This window comes from Vanacampus margaritifer, chromosome 19 (genome assembly GCF_051991255.1).
Source record: "Vanacampus margaritifer isolate UIUO_Vmar chromosome 19, RoL_Vmar_1.0, whole genome shotgun sequence".
NCBI classification, from domain to species: Eukaryota; Metazoa; Chordata; class Actinopteri; order Syngnathiformes; family Syngnathidae; genus Vanacampus; species Vanacampus margaritifer.
Genome location: NC_135450.1, coordinates 13539477 through 13559907, shown reverse-complemented (window position 1 = coordinate 13559907; position 20431 = coordinate 13539477). Strand labels below are relative to the sequence as shown.

The 20431-nt window shown below is 40.2% G+C and overlaps 1 protein-coding gene across 6 annotated transcripts in view; it reads right to left on the bottom strand.

Moving 5' to 3' along the window:
• katnbl1 (katanin p80 subunit B-like 1) overlaps positions 1-20431 on the bottom strand; it is a 64730-nt gene that overhangs the window by 31801 nt on the left and 12498 nt on the right. For 2 of the 6 annotated variants that reach the window (XM_077552181.1, XM_077552182.1), the window contains exon 4: positions 19463-19582. The exons of the other annotated variants lie outside the window; for them this stretch is intronic. The gene's annotated coding sequence lies outside the window, so the exon portion shown is untranslated. The remainder of the gene's footprint in view (positions 1-19462; positions 19583-20431) is intronic. 6 annotated transcript variants of the gene reach the window in all.

The following is a 20431-nucleotide window of genomic DNA, read 5'->3' as shown; positions in this document are numbered from 1 at the left end:
AGCAGATAGCTGCTAACAGCTAGCTGGTCAATGTATGGTACTGAAAGCGCTCAATGAAACATTAAGAGGCTTATGATGTTTATTATACTGAAAAAAAACATATTAAAAAAAAACATACATTTTTGAACAAGGCCAAAAGTCTGCTTAATGTTGTTGTACCAGTGGAAGCTCAAGACCGCTGATTTTCTCTAATCTGAAGCCATGTACAGTAAAAGCAACATGAGGATTCCACAAAAGTCACGTTGCAGTCTTGTATCGACCCAAATGGGGGTCCTGCGCAGTCTTATCATTCTTCATAAAGATAGAGCCCTCTGCATTTACCCAGTAAGCAAGGAACGTGTCCTCACCACTTTGATGTTGCGTGGAAAAGTGTTTTAGTAGCTGACAGTCAGGCGCCCTCTAACATCCCCGCGCGTGTGAAACTGCTCCCTCCCAAATTCATCATGTGAGGAGAGGAAATTCCTCGGACAGTAAGTGGAGACATTTTTTTGGAGTAGATACGCAGGAGACCGTCTTTGTTTTCCTCTGTGTTTGACAGTCAGTGACAATTTCAAGAGCCTGGTTTGTGTGGACCTATTTCCATTTTTGTCAGTGAGGGGCAGCCAAGTGCAGACGACTGGAAACCACACCAAAAAAAGTCAAGCCAACTTCAGCCTGACCTCACCAGACGCTTTTGCGAAACGTATACAGTCTTTTCACACACACACGCACACACGTGACACCGCCGAGATGCGTTGAGATGAGGCCGCAATGTTGCGGCGGCAATTGGGGAAGCCCAAGGACACGCCGAGTGTTATGTTTCGTGTACGTAGTTACAGCGCAAACATGGTGAGCATGTGTTGAAGCAGATATGTTTGTGCGATCAAACACGCCACCGGCGCAAGCGGAAAAAACACATGCGCGCAAACTTTTCCAAAAATATTAACATCGGAAAGCTCGGCTGCACTTATTCGGAGTTGCACATTTAAAAACTCTGTGAGGTGAATTAAAAGATTTGTTTCTACATCTTATGCTGACCTATGTAGTAGTCAATTATGGACATCTAGGATGAAAACTGATACTGAAACCGAGCCTGTTTAATCCTGTCAGAGATATAATAACGCTAAGGTGACCAAATGTGTCCCCTTTTGGGAGAACGGATCATTTTCTTACATCCTGTTCGGGCGTAAGGGGTTTTATAAATTCATGAAAAATATCCGGTTGGTTGGTATTGCGTGACTTGAAGGAGGTGAAGTACACGGTTTAAATGCGACCGGTACCACAATTTCAAGGCCGTGACAAGCGTCCTCTTTTTTGGAAATGGGAATATGGTCACCAAACACCAAATGCCTAACCAACGTTTACCTTTTGTTGTAGGTTCTAAGGTTTTTCTTCACATTATACCTAACTCTTTGACTGCCAGACGTTTTCAGAAAAGGGATGCCGTGGGTGCCAGCCGATTTAAGCATTTTTGACTGATCTTTCAAGGTTCACAGAAAATTATGTGTTTGGACTATGGAAACACACATACTGCCAAATGAAAGATTGGACTCTCATCTTTCATCAGAAAAAAAAGTTTGTTTCTACCTTATTCCGTTTTTCAGTAATCAACAATAGAAAATGGTTAGTTTCACCTCTGTTTTGAAAAAACGTATTTTAACGTCTTTGGCACTCCTCCATAGGATTTTACTAAACGTTATTTAACGTTTTTGGCAGTCAAAGAGTTAAGCATTTTTGACTGATCTTTCAAGGTTCACAGAAAATTATGTGTTTGGACTATGGAAACACACATACTACCAAATGAAAGATTGGACTCTCATCTTTCATCAGAAAAAAAAGTTTGTTTCTACCGCATTCCGTTTTTCAGTAATCAACAATAGAAAATGGTTAGTTTCATCTCTGTTTTGAAAAAAAAAAAAACGTCTTTTAACGTCTTTGGCACTCCTCCATAGGATTTTACTAAACGTTATTTAACGTTTTTGGCAGTCAAAGAGTTAAGATTGTAAGCCAAAAAACTTCAGACACAAACGAGGATTCACACTCTTGCTCCAGATGTTTGTCTTGCTATGTCTGCCAATTCTCGGTCCAAATGAAACACTCAGGAGACTCCCCAGACAGAAGCTCATCCAAAGCATCCTGGTCTTGCTCAGGAAATCAGGAAGCATATTACTTTTGAGATGTTCTTCTGATCAGACGACTAAATAATGATGATGGAAAGAAAGAAACACATGTTGAAGACATGCTAGGGAAGACCAAAGTTGACAAACTAACAACTTGAAGGTGTCAGTACTACCTCGCTATCTCTCTTCGCTAACGCTAACAGTGGTGTTGTGCGCGGTCCAGCCTACCAGCCAAGCTACTGCAACGTCGCACCTACTGTAAAGCCACATGCTGTTGTGATTGACTGTCGGTTTCAAACTATCAATAAAGACGGAGTCAATGATACGTTTGCATGAGCCTACAAAATAAACCCAAGGATTCTCACATAACCTTGTCTGCTCTTGTGAAAATATCTTGCTGAACTGGGCAATAATTAATATTTTCTGCAATAATATTCAAAAACAACTGTAGATCATTCACGGCCGACTAACCACCTTGTCTGTGACCTTTGTGTTTATCTACTTTTTGGATTGTCACGCACATACACTAGCTCTAAAAAAAAAAAAAAAATTCTGCTTAAAACCCTATAATCCAAATACAAGAATTATTGTCCTCATCATCATATTATAAAATACATAAATATCAATACTACGGAAGTCGTAGTGCATCGTGGAGACGATTACTGTATAGTAATGGACTGCCTCCCGGGATGAAACGCATACTTGTACTACAATGATTTTCTTTGTCCTATTACATAACACCTGAGTCTGCTCAAGTGAATTTCAGGAAATCGGGACAAAAAAAAATCTGGAGAAAATAAAGAAAGAATGAACAACCGTGAGCTTCCAGTCATAGTCTTCCCTGAATATTCTGCGGGTACTCCAGCTTCCGCAAACATTCCAAAAACGTGCATGTTATCTTTTCTGAAATACCTTCGGTTTGAACCCGAGTGCGAATGGCTGTCTGTAGTGATGGGAAAATGAAGCCTCGTGAAGCACTTGTGATTATTTTTTGACTCCTCTAGATGGCACTATTGGTTTAAAAAGGCAGTGGAAATGTAATACATTTTCATTGCACTAGCCTTTATATTTGAACTAAGAGCACCATCTAGAGGAGTAAAAAAAAATTGTAAAAGTGCTTCATGAGGCTTCATGAGGCTTCATTTTCCCATCTCTAGCTGTCTGTGTAAACTGTATGAATCCTCCAATTGGCTGTCGACCACTCCAAGATGTACCCTGAATTTTGCCCAAAGTCAGGTGGAATAGGAGCAAGCTCATCCCAAAAATCTTCCCAGGCCAGCAGACTGGAGTCTTCCTACCAGCTTCTCCCACCCTGGACAACCTGCATAGGAAACTCATTTCAGCCATTTTTGTCCACCGACATGTTCTATTGGTCCCCAGCTTCCTTCATCGCTCACTTGTGAACAAGATACTTGAAGTCCTCCACATGAGACAGGACCGCGATCCTGACCAGGAGGGGGGGGGGGGGTCACTCTTTGTGACTGAGGACCACGGCCTCAGATTTAGAGGTGCCGATTCTCATCCCAACTGCAGAACACTCGTTTGTGAACCGACCCGGTTGACCAGTTGAAGATCGTGGCTTGATGAAGCCAACGGAACCACATCATCTGCAAAAGCAGAGACTCAATACTGTTGCCATCAACCCCGGGACCCTTTCAATGCCTTGGGATGCGTCTTGAAATTCTACAACTCTGACTGGAAGCAACTTTGACTTGCTGTGTGAGGACAATGTGGCCCTAACCCTGACAACGGTCATACAGGGACTGAAAAGTCCGCATCAGGGGTTCAGCGCACTACTGGGTGTACTCTGTGAACACCCCGAGAGCTAACATTAGTCCACATCAACGACAGAATTGGAAACCTCTACTGTATAGAGAACGCCGTGACACATCAGGATTTGGGAATTTCCTCAGTTTTTTTTAGGGGGGTTCCGTGATCCTTCTTACCTGGGCCCCTAGGGGATCTAGACATAGTCATCTGGGATTGGCTGGATTTTATTTTTAACCGCACTGGTGTAGCGGCAGTCCAATTATTCCTTATCTCTGCTTTTAGATACTGTCAAGGACTTGCAATAATATTGACTCCGCTCCAAATCTAGATTCTGTTCCCCAGGAAACCCACTCCACCCTTCATCGAAATCAACCTAGCAATGTTTGGGAAATCCTGCTGACTCTTGAGCTGACAGATGACGATGACATTTTTTGGTGGGAGTGGGGGAAAAAAAAGTCAATCCCATTTTACGGACTAAAGTTTTGGCGACACCATCGCAACTCTCAATCATGCTGTTTGCTTGTTGGCTCGCATAGTGGGAAAACGTTGAGGGCTGTTAACTGGAAGTCTCTCGCGTGGGTGTATTTCCAGAGTATTTCGGTTCAGTGAGTGTTGACATTCCACATTTAGTTAAGTGACGCTTAGTTGTGTACAGCCTCAGACGGAATTCTGGAATGTGACCGAAGATCCTCGACAGCGCGATGACGGCGAGTCAAAGGGACAAAGACGGAGCTGGAGCACTAATCAATCTATCAATAGAACATTTAAGATTTAAGATCATATTTTAAAAAAACGTTATTTAAATCAATTCAATATCAGTCATTAAGTTACAAAAGAAAAACGCCCATTATCGAGCTTTTTAATGCCTTTCCCAAAATCCAAGCTGTAAATCAACTTTCCACGTTTATTTGGCATGCCTCAAAGCTCCTAACTCTGCCCCAAATCAAGACATTGGAAATGTCTTAAGGTTGCCAAGCATATTCCTCTGATGAAAGACAACCAAGGCAGAGAACAGTTTTGACTTCCCAGAATTCTCGAGTGATGTGGCATCAATCAGTATCGGGATGACATGACGATATAACTATTAGACACGGCTAAGGGGAAAACTCGTCTTGAGTTTTATTGACTGTGGATGTGATCCACAACCTGACCCGAGGCCAAGTATGGGTGTCAGTGAGATATTGAGTTTTTGCTCCAAGAAATTAAAGACAGGCTGCTTTCATTCATGTAGCCTTACTCACAACAGACCGTTGATTGCCAATTAATCAATTTTACACAATAGAGCCAAAAAAGGTCCCCTTTGCACTGGCTTGAAAAGTCGATCAGCGCCGTAATTGTAAGATTAGAAACTGGATGCAAATTTGTGTGGTGGGGGGGAATATGCCTCGGAAATTTTGAGCACACGAAAGTAAAAAACTGTTGACTGCAATGACAAACCGGTCATATTTTTGCTCACAGGCAACACAGCGCAACACACACTTTACTGATAAGGTCTTATTACTCCTTTCGTTCAAGGCCCAGTCCAAAGAGTGTTTTGGCTGCCTTGTGTTTCTCAGCAGGGAGACAGGATTTCAGTTGTAAGTTATTTTGGGTATTTAAAGCAGCGGCGGGTTTTTTGTGAGGTCTGACCCTGCTTAGGAAACCTGACGTAACAGTCGATATCGGGAGGCCCGCACTTTAACGGCTGCGCCTCGTCTCCCCTCTTTGCACAAACATAAACAATCAAAAACACATTTTTTTTTTTTTTTTTTTTTTTTTTACAAAGCCAGTCAGTTACTCTCATTAAATCATTCATTATTACTCAGAGACAACATACACTAGTTGCTAGAATCTCATTGTGTACACAGTGTGCAAATTGCCATTTATCGCTTGAACAGTGACCCGGTAACGCCAAGCTGGCTGTGCTTTGTCTTGGCATTCTTTGGCTTAACATTTGCGTAATCAAATCGTTTTTTTTACGGTAAAACACTGCAAAAAGACTGCCTAATGAGCGACTCATTACGACAGCAAACTGAACCAGTCGACAAGCTGCCTCATAGTGCTTAAATGTCATTATTGTCAAGATAGAAACAAATAGTGACACTTTGCAGACAGTCACAAATAGTTTAATTTAGTTAGTTAAGTTTAACAGTCTAATAGACTGTTTACCACGTAGCACTTTGTGGTGGGTGATCCAGGAGTACGGGGGCAACCCTGCACCTGTTCATTATCTTCATGGATCGAATTTCTTGGCATTGTCAAGGGTAGCGGGGGCCTGACAGTTTCATCTCCGTATCTTTGCGGATGACGTGGTCCTGATAGATTCATAGAGCTCCAACTTTCAGCGACTCATGGGGTTTGTCTATTTTTTTTTTTTTCCACAAGTGAAGGACGGAAGATCAACAGCATATGGGTGCAAAATCCACAACGATGTGAAACCAAGACGTGATTTAGTGACGTTCTGAAGGATCACCTTCTTCCATTAATCCTTCCAGGTAAGAATGATATAGCAAATTAATAAAATAAACTCTTCAGGAGTGCACTAGCTAGTCACGGGAACCCCTTGACTTCTAAACATACTGTACTTCTAGTTTTTGGTTAGCAAAAAGATTCAAAACTGGAGTCCAAAAGTGATTCCTATGGGGGTATATTATACATGGAAGGGGAATTTTGAGTGCTCCGACCCAACTTTGAAGGACTAATAAAACTGGAACTGCATACTGCGCACGAATCAGGGGTGACTCGAATCAAGACCCGACACCCGGAAGAGTTTCCACATGTAGGAGAATTCTTAGCCGGCTAATGAGCATTCTATTAACTCTTTGACTGCCAGACGTTTTCAGAAAAGGGATGCCGTGGGTGCCAGCCGATTTAAGCATTTTGACTGATCTTTCAAGGTCCACAGAAAATTATGTGTTTGGACTATGGAAACACACATACTACCAAATGAAAGATTGGACTCTCATCTTTCATCAGAAAAAAAAATTTGTTTCTACCTTATTCCGTTTTTCAGTAATCAACAATAGAAAATGGTTAGTTTCACCTCTGTTTTGAAACAAACGTATTTTAACGTCTTTGGCACTCCTCCTTAGGATTTTACTAAACATTATTTAACGTTTTTGGCAGTCAAAGAGTTAAATAATGAAGCAATCAGTCAGTAAAGCCCATCTAGCCAGTGTATCTACACCTTCAATGTTACTTTGTTTTAGCGCCTCTGACGCTATCCTAGCACAAAGGGAGTTTGCAAACTTTTGATGCTGGACCAGAGAGACGAACCTCACTGGAACCTTAGTCCTAGCTGGCCGGTACGATAGAACACGGATGGATTTAAAACCTCGGCAAAGGCAAAAAAAAAAAAAAAAACACTTTGGGTTCTGCTGGAAAGTAAATACTAGGTTGACGCGACTGAATTAGCACGTCTAGCACGTTTGGATTCAAGTTTGTGAAAACGCATTTAACATGACAAAACACACAAATTTACAACTTATCCAATATAAAATTATTCACAGAACATACATTACTCAATATATGATTAAGAAAATGGGACTCTCAGACTCCGACATTTGTCTCCAATGTTTACAAAACACTACAGACACTTATGTTCATGCTTTATGGTTATGTACTCCGGTTATGTATTTCTGGGCTAGAGTCTTAGAAAAACTTTCCGCTATTTTGGACTGTAGGATACCTTTATCTCCAAACTTGTGTTTACTAGGTGACCTAACAACAACTGACTTACCACATAAACAATTTCAATCGACACTTGTAGCCCTTACTATCGCTAAAAAAAACAATTCTTGTTAACTGGAAAAATAAACAAACTCTGAATATCGACCAATGGTCTAACCTCCTCATAAATCACATTTTAATGGAAAAAATATCTGCCTCAAATAAAAACCAAATATCAAAATTTATAGAAACATGGTCTACGTATATAGAATTTTTTAACCTAATTCTGGTTACTTAATTCTGTCTGTTAGCGAGAGCCACTACATCGTGATAACTTACATTGATGTTTCTGCATTTGGCAATTTATTATTATATTATATTATTAGTATGGGATTTTTTTTTTTAATGGGCTTTAGGTGAACTGATGAATACACACGCTCGCACGCACATGCTCACCCACATACAAAAAAAAAATATATATATATATATATATGTGTGTATATGTATATATATGTATATATATTTTTAAAAAAAAGAAAAAAAGAAGAAAAAAAACATTTTATTTATTTTATTTTATTTTATTTTTTTTAAAAAGGAGAGCAATGATGATGTCAAATCGAATGAACAATACTGAGCTCTAAAAAAAAAAAAAAAAAAAATGAATTAGCACGTCTGCCGCATACAATCTTGGTACACTCTGATATGTTTTCAAAAAAAGTTGCTGTGAGTCCAAACTAAAATATAAATAGAATTTGTGTTCATGGCTTCAAATCATATGCGACAATCTCTCTGTAAAATCCGTGAGGAGATCTTCGGTCTTCGCTCCCTCAGGTTGTCTAATATCTGATGTTCCCTCCAGCATCTGCTCCGCATTCCCTCAAGCCCGAAGCTTACGTCTCTCAGTGTGAGGGGGGAAAAAGCCACATTTTATGCGAGTCTCGTTCCAAGCAGTAGGCTTTACAGAGATATAACGTTTAAAATAAAAGAGAAGGACAGAATCTAAGGAAGCTTGGTATATCATTGATGTTGGTCCTGGAGTGGATTGAAACAGCGGACATGCTGCCTGAAGGGTAAATATACGAAATATTCCGGAATGAAACTGGATGGAACTAATAAGCTGTGATCTACAGTAACCTTGTGGAAGTTTTCATTTGTGGCGGTCGTCTGTTCGAATCCCGCTCTCCCCAATTAATGTGCCTTAGTGTCCTTGGGCAAGGCACTTCGCACACATTGCCCCCAGTGCTACTCACACTGGTGTATGGACGGTGCGAATGTTTCTTAGTGGTCGGAGGGCCTGTAGGCGCATATTGGCAGCCACGTTTCCATCAGCCTACCCCAGGGCAGCTTAAATAGCTCACTGCCACCACAGTGTGGACGTTTGAGTGCATGAATAATGTATCCATTCCATTGTAATGAGTGTCTAGAAAAGCGCTATATAAATCTGATGCATTATTATTATTTGAATTGAACACACTATTGTAGTAAGAATGAACCGTACTGCTGATATAAATAAACGATATAGACAAAAGTATTACAGGGATGTGATTTGACCAAAGTGAAATTATCTGAAAATTTAGCCGGGGGTCTGGGGGCCGCTGGCACCCAGCTAGGTCCAGGGCAGTGCCCTGGTGGGGGGACAAGGGGGGCTCATGGGTTTTCCGTGCTTTTAAGTACTTTCAATGCACTCACATGACAAAGAAATAGACAAAACAACAGCATGAATTTTCAATGTATATTGAACTATCCCATATAAAATGGCAGTTTTAGTCAACTCAAAATCAGTCACATTCAAAAACATTGGACTGCCTTTGCTTTTAAAAACTATCACTGAGAATATCATCATATCTAACTAATGTGATTACTAAGTTAACACATAAATAATGTTGAAGAGTTCAAATTTCATAAACAAATAATTGTATCATGACCAAATGAAAAGTAACTCATATTAGAGCATACCACAAATGTCTTTGTTATAGCAGAAGATGTTATCTGTCAGAGTCATGTGCATACACAATGAACTACTAAAAAAAATAAATAAAAAAAAATAAAAAATAAAATAAAATTAAAAAAAAAAAAAATCAGAATTTTTTTTTTGGGGGGGGAGATAAAAAAAGCGGAATTCCGCGAATTAGCGGAAAAATCACATCCCTGGTATTAGGATATTTCATATTTTACCTAGAAATTGAAGAAAAAAATCCCATTTGTAGGCTTCACTCTTCATATTGTTTGAACCAAAGATGGTTTTGGAGAATTTATAATAAAGACTAACATTTCTTGACAAACTGTGCTCGGTCGGCAAATCCTAGGAATCTCTTTGGTGCTCCTCAGAGATCCAAACCGCACCAGCACACAAAGTCCCCATGGACAGGATATGTGGGACCTCCTTAGAGCTCAATGAATCCAGTGTGTTGCCTGACTAAACGCGCCGACATCTGGTTCATCTCAGAGGTGTGTCCTCCAAATCTTGGCCCGCTCCTCGTTATGTAATGTCCAAACAGTATGGATTACATAACAATTACCTTCAAAACTTCTTACCTTGGCTGGCTGGACACCTAAACACTCTCGTTGCACTTGCACGTGTGCAGTCTCTTTTTTTAAATTTTCTTTTTAAAAACCAGCCCAGGCTAATAATGCTCATTTAATGGTTAGCTCGGCTCAAATGTCGCACCTGACACTGGATCGTTTGAGTTGATAATACAAATCTAAAGGCTATTTGCTGCCGAGTTTGGCCAGACAGACGTTATAATTAAGTTATAAAACGATACACCTGACACTTTTGATGCATCCAGAACTTTAAGTTACATAAGCCATAAAACAAACAACATTCAAAGAGTAACACGGAGGAAGCGGATATAATAAAAACACAGTTACGCAAGTCGTTTATTAGAATGTCCAATTGTGTTTTTATCTATTTTCACAATCACCGGCCATTTCAAGTTATTCCTGCGGTTTGATTTCTCTTGAGTGGTGTAACGTCACGTGTCAAGAACATCTGCACCGCTCAAAAGACAAGTACTGAATTCCCAATTATAAAACCATTTAAGTAAAGAAAATGCCCGCTTAAGCTAGCTGAGCGCATATGAGTGCACAGTCTTCCAGTAGCATGAAGTCGATTGAGTAGCACTACCTTAATGTGGCATTTTTCAACTTCTAACTACTCAATATCAACACATTTTTTTTTAATCAATACCATGCCTCCTTTTTGCTACGTTCAACCATAGGTCACTGTTTATGTTGTTAGCTAGGAGTTGGCTGACATTTTTTCTAGCTTGGAAACATTGCAGGTAGTCGGACGGTGCCACTGTCCTTTTAGAATTGCAATTGGAGAAGCACAGTTGTGGCATGCTAATGTGCTAGCTAACTGAATAGCTAACTCGTTCTCATTGAAGCTCCCATTGTAGGTGTGTTTGTGCGAGCATTTTCTTGAGTGGTAAAACGCACCCCCCCAAACAAAAAAAACAAACAAAAACAATTGAACAAAATCAGCTGCTGAAAGATTTACATTTTTTTGTTTCCGGTGTTATGTTGAAGTAAATGCAAGTATTTAGCAACCCCCCCTCGCTTGTGTAATGCTAGTTGTATTTCTTACAATGTTCTGTGTGGCTGCAGCTTAACTTGTATACTTTCTCTTCCGTACTCAAGTTGATCTCGGATAATCCCTGGAACTCGTGCTTCCTGCGAGAAGAATTTGAGACTGGAGGTGGATTGTAAACTGTAAACTGCTCGGCACGTCAATATTTATGTGCATGCGAGATACTGAAAGAGTAATAGTAGCTTCTTTTTCTTTTTTTTTACACCTTACCTTGGAATATCAATAAATCATTTTCATTCATGATTATTCGATCATTTTTGCCTGTTAAGATTTTCATTGAATCATTTATTTTACTGCCTGCTGGACGCCTCCCTGGAGAGGTGTTCCGGGGACGACCCAGGACACGCTGGAGAGACTATGTTTCTCGGCTGACCTGGGAACGCCTTGGGAGCTGGTTGAAGTGGCTGGTTGAAGTGGCTGGGGACAGGGAAGTCTAGGCTTCCCTCCTAAAGCGGCTTCCCCCTTGCGACCCGACCCCGGATAAGCGGTAGTAAATGGATGGATGGATGGAATTTATTTTGCTTCATATTTTTCAATAAAGCTGTGTGTGGTATACATACTACAGATCACACAGAGAAGAAAAAAGCTACAATTAAAATTAAGAAAATGCCTCAGCAGCTGCCAGAATCTCATTGTATTCATAAAGCTTTTCTTAAGCAGCTCATTGTACTCTGACCCAAATTAACCTTCCGCAGCATTCTCTTAATTATTCTGTGAACCTCAGGGTGGGACGAAGGAACCGGGGGCACTGCTCAGTAACAGCCGGAACGCCAGAATCTGTTTTGGTTTAGATGGAATCACACTGGGAGTGCTGAAAAGCACACATTCCATCACATTTTGCTTGTGTGCAGCCTAACGGAAGGCTGCTGCGATTTGTTCTCCGTCTACTTTTATTAGCCTTATCTGGCCTGTTGCTGACACTCAAGTATGCCGCACGCTCGGTGCGTCCGAGTGCTCATAAGGCAGGTGGGATGGGAGCTAACTTCGCGCCTCAACATCCACAGAGGCAAGCGCGTGTGGACTTTATGTAAGAGCACATTTTATTGAGATGCGGCGGATTTTTTATTGTTCTGCAGAAGCAACACGTGCACATGGAGAGAAATGTTACGAGATGAGGGATTTGAGTCACTAAAAAAAAACGGTTTAGTTCAATGGTCTAACAGCTGATTGCAGCATAACATCTAAATGCTGCTTCACCATGTTTGTTTTGAACTTTAGTTTTCCACTAATTGACCTCAATTGGGGTTACATTTTGATTCGGAGTATAGGCACGCCAGAATAATAGTGCTGTCCAATGTTAGCAATTGGACGTTTTTTTTTTTTTAAATCATCAATGACATCATTGATCGGCTCCGCAAAATAAGACGTTAAATGTTATATTTAATGTGTCGAGAAATCCCATCAGCCATTTCACAACTGGCCAAAGATTTCTAAGGTTCAGTCTGATATTTCCATTCATAAGAGGCACGAGCAAAAAAAAAAAATCAAGTGCTTTCCAGCGGTTTTATTAGCCACGCGAGGCAATCTGTCACGGCCCCCCTTTTACCTTTCCTTGCACTCTTTTGGGGAATAAGAGAAGTTGAGGCTATCATCTTAGACCGGCTGCGGCCAACGTATACACACCTGAACAGAAATCTGACAACAAACGCAGGAAATTAATGACATTCCCAAAACTATGAAGTTAACTTTTTCTCCGATTGAAATGAACTAAGTTAAACCCACGCCGCCTCTCAGACCTTAAATAAAAGATAAACATGTCACTTTAATTGAAAATGTAGGCAAATATACATTTTTTATTATGTATGTATGTATTGTAAGAGGCAGCACGGTGGATTAGTGGTTTGGACGTCTGCAGGTTCCAAGTTTATTATTATTATAATCACAAAACAGTGATAAAAGGCTTGACACACCCATGATCAAACACTTTACGAAAACACAGATTTGACAACAAGAAACAATAATACAACCGGAACTTTTTGGGTTTGCTTCGCTCTTACGTAATTGAGTTGCCTTGAAATGACAGGATGTTAAAAGTTTAGATTGTGCATCATTAGCCTAATGTGTTTTCTCAGCTTTCATTTGAGAAAACTGCAAGATACAATCTTTTGATTTTTGCACATGGAAGTTAAGTTTGTGGAAAATGCGGATATCGCCAGCGAACACACAAGCTCACATTTTGTATTAAAGAAGTGAATTTTAGCTTCTGGCTAGACAGATGTTAACACATGCATGTAAAATTATTGAAGCCTTCCTTAAAGTTCAGAATGCGTTAAAAATGGTTGAACTCTTTGACTGCCAGACGTTTTCAGAAAAGGGATGCCGTGGGTGCCAGCCGATTTTAAGCATTTTGACTGATCTTTCAAGGTCCATAGAAAATTATGTGTTTGGACTATGGAATCACACATACTGCCAAAACAAGATTGGACTCTCATCTTCCATCAGAAAAAAAAAGTTTGTTTCTACCTTATTCCGTTTTTGAGTAATCAACAATAGAAAATGGTTAGTTTCACCTGTTTTGAAAAAAAAAAACGTCTTTTAACGTCTTTGGCACTCCTCCATAGGATTTTACGAAACGTTATTTAACGTTTTTGGCAGTCAAAGAGTTCATTTTGCAACTAAAAAACATTTACTCGCACATGTGCAACCAATAAATTAGCTGACGAAATCATTTTTGTCGATGAAAAATGTTCTGTTCCGCATTTCAGCACAACTTTTGTTGGGTTTGTTTTGAGCTGGTCTGTAAACAGACATTAACAAGAAGTAAAGCCTATCTACATTTTTAATCGAGGTGATTAGAAACTCAATATGCGTAACGCCATTGCCCGTATCATTTAGTTCATTTTCCGTGTCCCGCTTGTCTGCTAGATTCATTACATGAGTCTTGTTCATTTGGTATCCTTCATCACAATTTAAGATTAGGACAAACTATGGGAGCACCTGAAACTTCTTCCTCGCTCAAAATTTAAAGACGTGACCTAAGCAACATTTTTGGTCGAATAAGGCTGAGGATGCAGAGAATGCAAAAAATGGATTTCTCTCCTGGCTCATGATTTAATCTTGTAGCTGGATTAGAGGTCGAACAATGACCCTCTTTGGTGCGTTTAAACGGACGCGGGCATGTTCTTTGGCTACCTCGGAGGACATCAACCATAAAAGCTGCTCTCTTATACTGTAATCTTCCTATCAAAGTCCCCCCCTGGACAACACGGGAGCCAGCAGACCTGAGTGTTGTAGACGGATTTGGAATGAATGTGCGCGGGTATCAGTGTGGCTTTTGTTAATTGATAACATGACCCCCCACATCGACTAATTCCGGCCTCTTACGCAACTATGCTCGGGGGCAGCCACTTTTTTTTTTTTTTTTGTGAAAGTTCACTGCCTGCGTGATTTCTTTTGAACTCAATCGTCTGTGGTTACTTTCTGCTCGGTATCCATGGAAATTCCATTGGCACACGAGACGACGATGCTCAAATCATATATGGGAGAGACCGGCGAGACATTTTGAAACGTTCTTCTTCCTGATATCATTTGGCTGCGAGCCCATCTTTTTGGAGTGTCCTGAAAGATCGTCTGCTGTTGACAGAAAGGGGAAGTGGCTCGGTCCTCTCTCATCTTTTCCCTAAAAAAAGTGATGACCACATGCTGTCATTGTAGTCTGTATTTTCCCAACTATTACCAGGGATGTGATTTGACCAAAGTGAAATTATCTGAAAATTTAGCCGGGGGGGTCTGGGGGCTCATGGGTTTTCCGTGTTTTTAAGTACTTTCAATGCACTCACATGACAAAGAAATAGACAAAACAACAGCATAAATTTTCAATGTATATTGAACTATCCCATATAAAATGGCAGTTTTAGTCAACTCAAAATCAGTCACATTCAAAAACATTGGACTGCCTTTGCTTTTAAAAACTACCACTGAGAATATCTCTTTGACTGCCAGACGTTTTCAGAAAAGGGATGCCGTGGGTGCCAGCCGATTTAAGCATTTTTGACTGATCTTTCAAGGTCCACAGAAAATTATGTGTTTGAACTATGGAAACACACATACTACCAAACGAAAGATTGGACTCTCATCTTTCATCAGAAAAAAAAGTTTGTTTCTACCTTATTCCGTTTTTCAGTAATCAACAATAGAAAATGGTTAGTTTCACCTCTGTTTTGAGAAAAACGTCTTTTAACGTCTTTGGCACTCCTCCATAGGATTTTACTAAACGTTATTTAACGTTTTTGGCAGTCAAAGAGATATCATCATATCTAACTAATGTGATTACTAAGTTAACACATAAATAATGTTGAAGAGTTCAAATTTCATGAACAAATAATTGTATCATGACCAAATGAAAAGTAACTCATATTAGAGCATACCACAAATGTCTTTGTTATAGCAGAAGATGTTATCTGTCGGAGTCATGTGCATACACAATGAACTACAAAAAAAAATAAAAAATAAAAATAAAAATAAAAAAATCGGATTTTTTTTTTTGGGGGGGGGAGATAAAAAAAGCGGAATTCCGCAAATTAGCGGAAAAATCACATCCCTGTATTACAGTCGGTGTCTCCTTCCTTTCTCAGCAATCATGGCATCAGTCATAATGTGTGTAATTGCAATGCCTGGCAGGGCAACATGGCGGTAATCGCCATTCACTTTCTAATCCCTGTTCTCGTACTTGAGCGTTCAATGGGTTTTCTCTCACTTTAATTCTTTTTTTTTGCTTTCTTTTATATCGGTCTGCTCACTCGTCCGACTCCGCAACGGGCTTTTTCTTCTCCTCGGTCGCTAAAGCGCTTTAATGATGCACGCAGGCGTGAATGAATTCAAAGGGAAGCGGCGTCACCTTTGAGATGTGTGGACGTGTTTAAGGCTTTTGCCTTATTACAATCGCTCCCTTGATGAAGATATCAAAGTTGAACCAAAGGTAAACTGTATTCTTGCGTAAAACTCAAAAGTGGGATCAAAAGCCCACCCACCATGGGAGTAGAAATAAATGTATTATCAAATTCCAGGACCTCTGTCCCTGTGATGTCAAATCCATGAGACTGTGACAGTAAATACATGGGAAGTGTGCACCTAGCTAGCTCGCTAGCTAGCTAACTAGCTTTTTGACAGTTCTACTCTCGAGCGATGCTTTTCCAGGGGCAAAACCTGGCTTATAATTAGATACTATTTCTAGATGCTAGTCAAGACAGGGTTCAAGCATGCCAGGTTGATACAATATGAGTGACATAATACAAAAAAAAAAGTGTCCTAAAACACATACGTTAGCACAGTCAGGAAATTAATCACTTTCTTGACGAAATGCTTACTCTGCATTATGTAATCAGTGTATAAAAGCTCAAATGTGAAAGTAGGAAAGCATAATGGAGATCAGACATGGTCATAGTCACATCCATCAATTATGTTTTTTTTTTTTTTATGTTGTTTTTGTTTTTTTGGTACATGAATAACCTGTTTATTGCTCACAGACTGTCTGGGTATGTGTCTTTAGGATGCTCCTTTTTGAGACATTGCTATTCTGGTTCAAAATTAAATGAATGTGGAAAATAGCTCACAGCGCAGAAAACCATCTGTCTGTAGTCAAGATATTATCCTCAACAGCTCATAGTCAATGTCGCCTTTTTGTTAAGAAAGTCCGGCCTCAAACTACCAAATTGCTCAGTTTGATCTGGTTCTTAACTCATTTGAATGACGGTCCATACCAACAATGCAAATCAGGCAAAAAAAATAAATAAAATAAAAGGCCACAAATTAGACCTTGTTTTACCGAGTCTAAAACCAAATTGGCTTTTTGTTAACAAAAAGCCAGATGTGCTGGGGCCACCCGGCAAGACACGGTAGAAATTATGATGTGCTAGATTTTATGCTGAGCTCTTGGACGCCTGTCTACAAAAATAGAGCCCTACAACTTAGTTTTTGTTCAGAACAGTATTTTGTTGTTCACAATTGTTAGATTAATTTTCTGAACAGTAAAGCATTTCGACTGTGGTTCCATTAACTCTTTGACTACCAAAAACGTTAAATAACGTTTAATAAAATCCTATGGAGGAGTGCCAAAGACGTTAAAAGATGTTTTTTTCAAAACAGAGGTGAAACTAACCATTTTCTATTGTTGATTACTGAAAAACGGAATAAGGTAGAAACAAACTTTTTTTTCTGATGAAAGATGAGAGTCCAATCTTTCATTTGGTAGTATGTGTGTTTCCATAGTCCAAACACATAATTTTCTGTGGAACTTGAAAGATCAGTCAAAAATGCTTAAATCGGCAGGCACCCTTTTCTGAAAACGTCTGGCAGTCAAAGAGTTAAAAGGAATGATGTGATAGTGGCACCAGTGTTTCAACAACCACGCTACCATCCATATTTCAAGAGACCATCTCAAAGACTGCTTTTATCGTCAATATTTAATATTGTTGTTGTGGTAACGAGCTCTAAAGCGATGGTTATAAACTCAAGTGGTTGACCTGGGTCATAACTACTGGCGGTATCATGGCTCCCCAAAGGCAAATATCAGTCCTTTGTGTATATTTGTTTTGCCTCCCCTGCAGCCATCAGTCCTCTCTTCAAACCACTAGCATCTCTGCATCCCTATAGCTCAAATATGGCGAATTTATTAAACCAGCGCCGTTTTGCTGTGGAAGCCCCCCTTCCGATATGAGATCAAGATTTAACATTCCATCCTTTGATGTCGGTGCAAGTTTACCCCCAAGAACATTATATGGAGAGGAAGGGAAAACAAGCATGTTGTAATTATGGGGAGAACTCATTTCTCCTGACTTCCTGTTATTGAGAACACACTGCAAATAGGCTGATGGCACGGTATCAGGCACATTCAGAATGTTTCCTCTGACTGGGCGCTTGCCACTTTGATGTGCTGAGAAACAGCCACACACACATACACAATGCATGTTTCACAAAGAATGAATGATGGCGCGAGGAATTGGTCGCGAGAGGCGGGAGGAATACAGAGCGAAAAGAAATTGGGACTGCGATAGTCTATCCTGAAACTGATTGGTGTCGTCTTCTTGAGCTGGTCTTAACTCTTTGACTGCCAAAAACGTTAAATAACGTTTCGTAAAATCCTATGGAGGAGTGCCAAAGACGTTAAAAGACGTTTTTTTCAAAACAGGTGAAACTAACCATTTTCTATTGTTGATTACTCAAAAACGTAATAAGGTAGAAACAAACTTTTTTTTTCTCTGATGGAAGATGAGAGTCCAATCTTGTTTTGGCAGTATGTGTGTTTCCATAGTCCAAACACATAATTTTCTATGGACCTTGAAAGATCAGTCAAAATGCTTAAAATCGGCTGGCACCCACGGCATCCCTTTTCTGAAAACGTCTGGCAGTCAAAGAGTTAATAAAGCTGACCACAATTTTGAGCGTACGGCTTTTCCTATGTTTGAATCTGATGTTTTGGGGATACGGCTGAAAGAAATAAGAACCTGGTTCAAGTCTGGTTCATGGAAAAAGAGCAGGTTGGGAAGAACCCTCCAAACTATGCAACCAAAAATGTCATTTCATGCAGCTGGAAATCTATGACTTGACCACCTAAATAGAAAATGATATCTCTCACACAGCATATAAGTGAAAAGCAAAAAGGAAAAGACATATCCAAATATTATATTTAACCCCAGAAATTGATATGTTTGCACATAACATTTCCCTAGGAGCTGTGGTTCCCCCACACTGTTCTCTGTACCGATGAGCCAATGCTGTCGCGGCACGCAAGCTGTAATTTTAACGCAAACACCGCTATAAAAGTGGGCTCATCCACTATTATTAGTGGTGAGAATTTGAAAGACTTCAGCGGCCACAGCTCTACATGAAGACCGTATTAAATCACTGCAGAAGGAGTTTTGTAGTTGTAGAGTCGGATCAGAGACGTCGAGACAGTTTGGGGGTAACTAAGGTTTCGGAAGAGCTAATAATCGCCAACATCGTGGAAATCCAAGAGGGAATGAGTAAGAAAATGGCAAAAGAAACGCCGATCACATTTTACACAAACCGAATCGTGTCCAAACTGAGCTCACCAAAACATGGTCATCAAATTGTTTTGCTCGTCAGTTCCCATAGTTTCTTTTGACGTTTGAGTCGTACCTGTGTTGAATCTATTTAAATCCTCCATCCCACCTCTCTAAGGAATAAAATAATAATCAATAGAAATCCAAAATCATTAACCCATTGAGGACAAGATTCTGAGTAGTGTGTTCGTAGTAGAGATCGCAGAAGGTCTCTTGACAGATATCATCCCAGGTCTCGATCAAGGAATTACAGGTGCTTGGTTCCATTGAGGTGTGGGAAGTAGGAGGCCTACAGGATTAATACATTCAGTGTCCTGGAATTGCTGACTCACCAGAAGGAACCCAGGGCCAGGGTTGGGGAATCTTGGTCCAGAAAGTAAAAATCTTGCCATAGATTAGCTTTAGCCACGGGTGCTTCTACTCAACTGGCAGGTAAACAAGCTTGTCTCCACCTGTAGAAGTAGAAGAACCTGTGGTGAACGTCAAACAGTTTTTACTTTCTGGATCTGGATTCCCCAACCCTGCCCGCAGGGCTGACTGCAGCAGTAGGTCCGAGGATTTTATCCTGGAACATAACCCTTGAGGTCCCCAGACCATCACCAATCTTGCCAAGATGGTAATTTTGGACAATGTTTATGTTGTTTCAGCCAAGTGTCTCTTTCACGTCATGTAATCAGAGTAAACCTGCTATCATCTGTGAAGAGAACAGAGTACCGATGGTTCTGCCGATTCTGGTGCTCATGGGTTGCACAGCGCAGCCCAAACTCCCCTCACTTCTTCTAATGTCCTGGTCTGACGCCAAGCATGAGAGTCATTCCCATCCGATAATTTTATGATTGAGGTTTTGGTCTTGAGTTGTCCTTAGTCTGATGGGTCAAATGCAAGCAAGGATTCTTGATGCCTACTGTTGTCGCTGCTCCAACTTCCTCATGGAATAAATGAGATAGCCAAGTATGGGACAAGACTACAAACCCAGATGTACCATTTAAATCAAATAGGCGCAACGCTGTTTTTCATTCCAAATCCTGCTAAATTAAGTGTGCAAAGTACGCTTCAAACATGAATCGAAATGTTCAGTCACAGGGCATGCAACGTGAGCAGTGTGCTTGTGTGGGCAGCGTGCTTGGAACGCGCCTTTACAAAAGAAACAGGAAATGAAAAAAGCAGTCAAAACAAGGCTAACTTGTATTGAGGAATCAAAATAATACTTTGAAGCAATGAAAAACTTTGTTCAGGACTAACACGTATTCTATAATATAAATAATTATCCATCCATATTTTGTTGCGCAGCCTTTTGGAAG